Source organism: Sus scrofa, chromosome 1, assembly GCF_000003025.6.
Source record: "Sus scrofa isolate TJ Tabasco breed Duroc chromosome 1, Sscrofa11.1, whole genome shotgun sequence".
NCBI classification, from domain to species: Eukaryota; Metazoa; Chordata; class Mammalia; order Artiodactyla; family Suidae; genus Sus; species Sus scrofa.
The window spans coordinates 273,828,909-273,836,286 of NC_010443.5; the positions used below are offsets into that span (position 1 = coordinate 273,828,909).

At 55.9% G+C, this 7,378-nt stretch overlaps 1 long non-coding RNA gene across 1 annotated transcript; it reads left to right on the forward strand.

Annotated features, from left to right (window-relative positions):
• LOC110256568 lies at positions 333–5,641 on the forward strand. The gene is made up of 3 exons (XR_002338202.1): positions 333–1,004; positions 5,220–5,263; positions 5,356–5,641. It is a non-coding gene; the product is annotated as an uncharacterized LOC110256568 (long non-coding RNA).

Consider the following 7,378-nt stretch of genomic DNA (forward strand, 5'->3'; position numbering starts at 1 on the left):
CGGGGAGCTTGGGGCTGGCCCACGCACGCCGAGGTCTGCGGAACGACTGGCCCTCGGGGCCCCGCGGAAGAGCACAGGCCTCCGCCCGGACTTCTGTGATTTACCCACGTAGGAAAAGAAGCGGAAAGAGAACGGACGTGGCTTTTTGTGTAACGGAATCACTCTGTCCTACAGCAGGAATGATCACAACCTCGGAAAGAAACTAGACTTCGATAAAACTTAAAAAAAAAAAAAAGGTCGGCTTCAGAGACTCAACGGCTCAGGTGGCCCGACCTCTGGGGCGCCAAGGACCTCAGCCCCCTGGCCCCGCGCGATCGTTGCCCATCCCTCTGGCCACGGGACAGCGACTGCGGGGTGCCTGCTGGCTGAGGGTGGGAGAGCAGATCCCTGCTGATGTCTGTAGAATTCTGTCCGCGCCCTCGGAGTCGGGGTCACGAGGGTCAGGAAGGTTTCGGAGACCCTGGGAGGAGGTCTTGCTAACGGCTGGTCGCGGTGCTCCGGCCGGGTCACGTCTGAAGCCACATGGCCGCCCTCCAGTTGTGGCTTGTGCAGCCAGCCGGCCCAGATCTGCCTCGGCAGGGTTTCAACACGAGCATGAAGACAGAGTCCATATGTCTCAGCAGAGCCCAGCCCAGCATCTGCTGCAGACTAAGTATCAGGGCGTCCACCCCCGCCCCGGGGGCAGCGCTGGTTTGCGTGTTCTCTAAACGGACAGTTAGGATTAAAGTGGGGGCCAGGGTTTTGTGCAATCCTTGAAGATAAGGAGTCCGGCTGGGGTTTGGAGCAGAATTCTTTGTGCTGCCAGAGCATTCCTGAGCGTCCAGAGTCAAAGAAAAGCCCAGCTTCCTGTGTGTGTGGCTTGCCGTGACTGGCCGGGGAGCTGGCGGGGCGCTGGGGGCCCCGATCGGGTGGCGTTTCATTCACGCGTTCATTCATCCCCTAAGCTGAGAGTTGCCGAGTTCCTGCTCTGGGCTGGTACCTTGCCCAGTGCTGAGAACACAACGGTGAGAGAGAAAGGAAGGGAGGGAGGCGGGAAGGAGTTCCCGTCGTGGCTCAGTGGGTTAAGAACCCGACTGGGATCCATGAGGACACAGGTTTGATCCCTGGCCTCGCTCAGCAGGTTAAGGATCCGGCATTGCCGTGAGCTGTGGTGTAGGTTGCAGATGCGGCTCGGATCCCACCTTGCCGTGGCTGTGGCGTAGGCCGGCAGCTGCAGCTCAGATGGGACCCCTTGCCTGGAAACGTCCAACTGCCGCGGGAGCGGCCAAAAGAGGGAGGAAGGCGGGGAAAAACCCCAAACCCAGCCGGCTTCTGTTCCGGAGAAGCCAGTCCTGGAGAGGAGAGGAGGATGCAGAACCGAGCGGAATGAGTGTGAGGTACCAGGACCACGGGAGGAGCAGCGGGACCAGAACTCGACCCGGGGCCAGAGGGGGGCTTCCTGGAGGAAGAGGCATTTGGGTTGGATTTTGCTGGATGAATAGGAGTTAGTGAGGTGGAGGGAGAGCCTGGGTTCTGTGGCGGGAGGGCATGTGGCCGGGGCTGGGGCTCCAAGGAGGGGGCGCGGGGCTGGAGCAAAGGGACGGTGGACCGCAGGGAGGAAGGAGGGCTGGTGGATGAGAAAGCGGGGGGCAGCCAGGCTGGAGCGAGGTTGTCACTGCTTAGCTTCTGAGAGATGCCGGTGTTTGGGAAGGAGAGGGGAGCGTGGAAGCCACATCACTATTCCCTGACCCACAGCAGTGTGTCACCATGTTATATATGCCTCGGGTCCCTGGGGCGGTGGGAGGGTTTTGATGGGAGCAGAGGGTGTGGTGGGGGTCGGGCCCCCTGACTGCGGCTGTTGAGGACCTTCGGGGGAGGTACCGTCGGTTCCAGGGTCCCCCCATCCTCTGGGCAAGAGAGGTGTCGGAGGCCCAGCCAGGCTGGGCGGGGGACCTGGGACCCGGGACCCGGCACGGAGGGCCATGTCTCAGCTGTTTCGAGGAAGGGGGTTTGCCTGCGGAAGTCCAGTTTGAGGCCCCTTTTCTCGGCGCAGGTGGCAGATGGGCAGTGTCTCTGTTCCTTGGTCACGGGGTTGAGTCTGGGGTGAGAGCCCAGGGGACACGGGGCAGGTCGCCTTCTCCTAATTGGACACGAACGCCCCGGAGGGCCTCGGGCGTTGGTTCTTCATAGATCGGTCCCCACCAAGGCAGGCCCTGAGACAACGATTGGGATGCAAGTCCTTGACTCCGGAGGTGACCCTGGGGCACCAGAGGCTGTGGGGGAAGCTGAACCGGGGGCGGGGGCCCCGAAGTCTTGCGGAGCGGCCAGGTCGTCCCATGGACCGTGCTGATGACACTGGGTGGCCGCTCAGCTTTCTCATCCTCGGTCTCTGAGAGTCATTCTGGGAACTCAGCAGAACTCAGGCCTAAGACATGTGGGCAGCAGGGGTCCCTGTGGGAGGTGCATGCCAGTGACCTTGGGCGGGGCACCCCCACCCTCCGCCGGTGGCCACAGTCCACTCCTTGCCTCCTTCAAAACCTAGGGCCTCCCCCTAAGCCCGTCCTGTCCTCTGGTGCTTGTACGTGGTGGCCCTCGGTACCCCCAACTAAAACCCCCACTTCCGTTCAGGAGAGTCAGGGGACACGCTGCAGCCCCGTCGCTCCCATGCCTCCGCGAGATGCAGCACTGCCCTCCCCCACCGCCCCCCGCTTTGCTGCCTGGCCTGCTTGCTGGGGAGCCACCGCAGCTTTCATGCTCCAGGGCTCTGGACCCAGGGCTGCCGTGGCTGTCTGTGGACCGTCGCCCCCAGGGTGGCTGTGTCAAGACGGGACCCAGGATGACGCCGCTCAGCCCCCATCACAGGGCAGCATCCCCAGCCCCTCGTGGAGAGGGGAGAGAGGGAGGTGCCTCGAGGAGCCCAGAACTGGCGGTCATTGTCATGCCAGGTTCACAGGGACCTTCCTGGAGGAGGGGTCTCATCCCTGGGGATGGGGCCTCTAATCTTACAGACCGTAAGGCTCTGGGGTGGCCAGCAGATCCCCGGGGGCGCTGGAAGGACCCTCCCCGTCCCTGCCTTGGTCCCCCGCCCATGTCTGCTCATACCTGGGTCCAAGCACCCGCTGTGCAGTGGCCAGAGGACCAGACGTCAGTCGGTTCAGAACATGTCTTGTATCCTGAAGGGCGATCGTTCAAAATATACATGGAGTGTTTTCCTTTTCTCTGTCATTGGCTGTAGTTCCAGCAAGATGAAATGCACATAACACCTCGTATCACTTTCAAGTGGATATAATTATATAATTAAGCAACCCAGGAGTTCCCTGGTGGCTCAGAGGGTTAAGGATCTGGCATTGGCACTGTTGCAGCTCCGGGTGCTGCTATGGCACGGGTTCAGTCCCTGGCCCGGGAATGTCACGCTGCGCTCTTTGCCCCTGCCACCCCCGCCCCGGCCCTGAAAAAGCAAAGCACTCAGCGGCATTTAGCGTATTCACAATGTCATGGGGCTGTCACCTCCATCTGGCTCTGAAACTCATTTATGAGCCCAGAACGTTCACCCCGTTAAATAACCACCCGCACCCCAACTCCTGACACGTGCCAGTCTGCCTTCTGTCTCTGGGTTTGCTTATTCTGGAGTCTTTCTCTGCTCAGGATCAGGTGTCGTGTGGCCCTTTGTTCCCGCTCCTTTCACAGAGGGTCGTGTCTTCACGGTTTACCCATGTGGAAGCACGTGCCAGCATCTCGTCCTTTTCGTGACTGAGTAATATTCCACGGCATGGATGGACCGTGTTTGTTTATCCAGTCCTCTGTGGCTGGACCTTCAGGCCGTTTCCCCCTTTTGGCTGCCACACACCGTATCTCCAAGGACAGAGTCCGAACTCCACAGAGGGAATCGTCACGCCCAGGGCATTGCTAAGCCATTAAGGAGCCTTTCACGTCAGGCTGGCAGGTTCTCGGAGACAGGGTGTAAATCAGGACCCATGGGGCCCGGGGGTCAAGGTCCCATTGTCCTGCTGCATTAGCCCTAATGGGGGCCTCTTGGGACACCTCAGGCTGGATCCCCGTGGGCGTGTGAGATTCCTCGCGGGCCCTGGGCGAGTGGGGCAGGGGCCATGTAGACGGAGCACTGATCAGGGCAGGAGGCCTGGTGGCTGCTGATATCCTTGCCTTGACCTGAGGATGCTGGTTGGTTGCCTGGAGGAATGGCACCCTCTCCAGGGCACAGCGGTGGTCTCACTGCTGACAGCGGCACATGCGGTGGAAGCAGAAGCTGAGCAGCCTCGGGAGAGGAGCCTGAGGTTGGTGGGCCTGGGCAGAGTCTACAACCCCACCAGCCACCCTGTTCATGTGCTCATTGCTCAAGCACTGGGTGGGGAAGAGAGAGGCTGGCTGACCCTCTCCTGGCTCACCCACATCTGTGCCCCCCGCCGGGGAGGCTGTGAAAGACAGCCCACACACTGGGAGCCCACCCTGTCTCCCCAAGACCACCGGATCGCGGGCCTTCCAATCCTGCTCCTTCAAGCCCCTTGCCCCTGCCCAGAGACATCGCATTGCCTCATCTCTGGCCATGTCCACCTCCACACAAAGTGATACCAAATATCCTGCTTGAAGCTCTTTCAGGGTCGCCCCCAGCCGAGGGGTCCGGAGTCTGGTGGGCACCATGCCCTTGATGCCCATGAGTCAGTAGGTAGTCCAGGTGAGCGCGGAAGAACCGATGCGCTAGGAACTCAGAGACGGCACGTGGAGAAGGAAAGCCGGGTGGCCCTGCCCTGGAGGAGATGAGGAATGCCCTTAACCGCTCCGGTGGCTTTGCCGCGTACTGAGTGCTGCAAACCCGCAGCTATTCTTTTGTTGGGTGATGCTTTTAAAATGTTGCAATAAACCATGCAGCAGCCACTGGCAAAAACGTGAAAAGCACACTGAACAAAATGACTGAATTTTGATTTCTTTTTCTCGAGAGAGAGAAAGGGGGACGTTTAACTGGTATAAAAACAGGTGTGGGCATCAATCTCCAACGATTTCCAACGCGGGGCAGTGGTGACAGGGCTGAGTGGGCGGGAACCAGAGGGCAGGGCTGTGGGCGTGGCGCCAGCTGGTCCCCCTCGGGTGGGGCCCCGAAGGCGGAAGGTGATGGCGCAGGTGCTGCTGCTGGAGGACGTGCGCCCACCACACTGAGAAGCCTGCTGTTTTATTCAGTGTGAACATCTGTTCCCCAAAATTAATCTTGCTTGTTTTTTTATTCCCAGGCTTGTGGCCATAGCATCAGAAGAACTTTCCAGGCCATTGAGTGGTAACTGTTTTGATTAGTGCCATCAGATGTTTCAAGCAAGAAATCAATTACATTGATTCTAAAAACACTTTGATTTTTTTTCTTCTGTCCAGTGGATGGAGTAGGTGAAGCCTCTGAAGTTCATTTGGACGAATGCGAAACATCTGACGCAGTGTCAGGACCACCATAAATTCAGTAGAAATGAGTCCTTCACCCCTGAAATTTTGTTTGCTTTGAAGGTGATAACGAGAAGATGAATTTGAAGGGAGGACCATGCTGATAAAAATACATTATTTTGACTAACATAAGAAACCCATTCTTATTGGGAACTGGTTACGGTGCATACAGAATTCTCTCTTTTTTTTTTTTTTTTGTCTTTTTAGAGCTGCACCTGCAGCATATGGAGGTTCCCAGGCTAGGGGTCAAATCAGAGCTACAGCTGCCGGCCTGCACCACATCCACAGCCATGCGGGATCCAAGCCACGTCTGCAAACGACACCACAGCTCACGGCAGGGATCGAACCTGAGTCCTCATGAATGCTAGTTGGGTTCATTAACCACTGAGCCACAACGGGGACTCTGCACACAAAATTCTTAATTGCACGTCAGCCAATAGGTACAGAGGGTGTGGCCCTCCAAATGTACACGCATTTCTATGTACACACAGAATACACAGAACTACAAGGGAGTCCCCGTTGTGGCTCAGCAGGTTAAGAACCTGACTAGCATCCACAAGGATGTGGGTTCAGTCCCTGACCTTGCTCAGTGAGCTAAGGATCCAGTGTCGCTGCAAGCTGATGCACAGGTCGTAGAGGCAAGCTGACGCACAGATCGGATTTGGTGTTGCTGTGGCTGTGGTGTAGACGGACAGCTGCAGCTCTGATTCAGCCTCAGCCTGGGAACCTCCATGTGCCACAGGCGTCGGCTTCAACATAAAAAAGAATCCATTGCATCATAAAACTTGTTTCAAAGGTAACGTGTAATGAAAGGAAAGAGCCTTCAGCAGAGCATCGTGGACTTGCTCTGTGGGCTGCCTCTTATTGGAGTTTAGAAAGGTTCCAGCCATTGGACCAGTTACCTGGGAGGGTATTGAATTACCTGGGAGGGTGTTTTTGCAAAGGAGTCTTGCATTGTATTTAAATTCACTTGGGGAGCAGTAATCAAACAATACCACGGAGCCCACAGCTCATGAGCTTCTGACTCTTAAGAATCGTAGTGACCAAAAACGAAGTTTGCAAAGGGGAGGCACTGACGCTTACCCCTGTGAAAGCAGAGGAGGAAACAGACGAATTTAACTCGAGGGCTCAGACAGTGCGTAAGATCTAATTTCAAATCCTGTAATTGTGCTTTGGAAAATCGTACTTGTGGGAAGCATGTTTTGATGGTGCTTTTAGGTTTAATTAGATAAATTTCTATCCTGAAGCTAAATGGAACAAAACTGAGACAGCCATTGGAAAGAACCATATGTAGAGACAACCTCTTCAATTTTCCTTATAAATATATTTGCTGAAGAAAGGCACTCAGAATAGAGATGCACCTGAGAGGGTGCTTGGGCTGAAATGTCTACACATTTGCATAAAACAAAAACAGCAAACAGACCTAAAACTCCAAACAGTAAACCTAAGTTGGTGCATAGACTACCTGTGGAAGAAATTGCTTTGAACTTATCGGGTATCTACTACTTATCAAGAATCTATTTTCTCAGAGTTCCCGCTGTGGCACCGTGGGTTAAGAGTCCGCCTGCAGGGGGCTTGAGTTGCTGCGGAGCCACGGGTTTGATCCCCCAACCGGCAAAGTGGATTGAAGGAACGGGTGTCGCGGCAGCTGCGAGGTAGGGTATTTTCTCCAAAAGATAACTGCGCCCCTATGTTCACTGCAGCCCTAATTCACAGTAGCCATGACCTGGAAACAACCTCAATGTCCACTGACAGAGGAGTGGAGAAAGAAGATGTGGTCCATATACACAATGGAATACTACTCAGCCATAAAAAAGCACAAAATAACGCACCTGCAGCAACACGGATGGACCTAGAGATTCTCAGGCTAAATGAAGTCCGTCCGACAGAGACGAAAATCATATGAGATTTTCTCTATTTGGAATCTTAAAAAAGGACGTGAACGAGCTTATTCACCAAA